Genomic DNA, 697 nt, shown 5'->3' with positions numbered 1-697 from the left:
AATTTACCTTCACTGGACCCCCAACCTTCTCTAACCCAATAACAACTACTGAAGGATGTCTTCAAAATTCATCAGCAATTTTCCTCTGGCATACCAAGGAGCCAATGCTAGTCACTTACTCTATCTGAACATTCAAGGACAAAGAGAATCAAGACACCTTCACTATTCGTGCCCTTTCACTATGAAAACTGCTCCTGTTAAAAAAAAAAGGAAATGGAGATATATTTTAAAATCTGTATAAATAAAATCATTGCACAGTTCCTGAAAAAGACTCTCGATTAGATTGGCAACAAAGAAGGTGAATGTTCAACTTTGTTTGGACTGAAGTCTTTTGTGAACTTAGCTAAAATGGCCACCTTTGACACTAACATCCATGCCATGCATTAATCTCTTGCCAAATCAGCCTCTCTTTTTCCACCAATAACTATGACTAATGATTTTCTTTTGGATGAAAACTTGATGGATCTCAATTACATTTTAACTTCTTTATGACTTTCTTTCACAATATAACCCATAGCACATTATAGGAGGAAGCTAGTGCTTCTGAAAAGACATAATGATGAGATCTGAGAAGTGGGCTGCATCTCTTTTGCTGCTACAGCTGTGTTACTTTAGCTTTGGGTCCTGTGGGAAGATCCTAGTGTGGCCTATAGAATATAGTCATTGGATGAATATAAAGACCATCCTGGATGAGCTG

This window comes from Vombatus ursinus, unplaced genomic scaffold (genome assembly GCF_900497805.2).
Source record: "Vombatus ursinus unplaced genomic scaffold, bare-nosed wombat genome assembly UNPS02014818.1, whole genome shotgun sequence".
NCBI classification, from domain to species: domain Eukaryota; kingdom Metazoa; phylum Chordata; class Mammalia; order Diprotodontia; family Vombatidae; genus Vombatus; species Vombatus ursinus.
Note: the sequence above shows the minus strand (reverse complement) of the source record.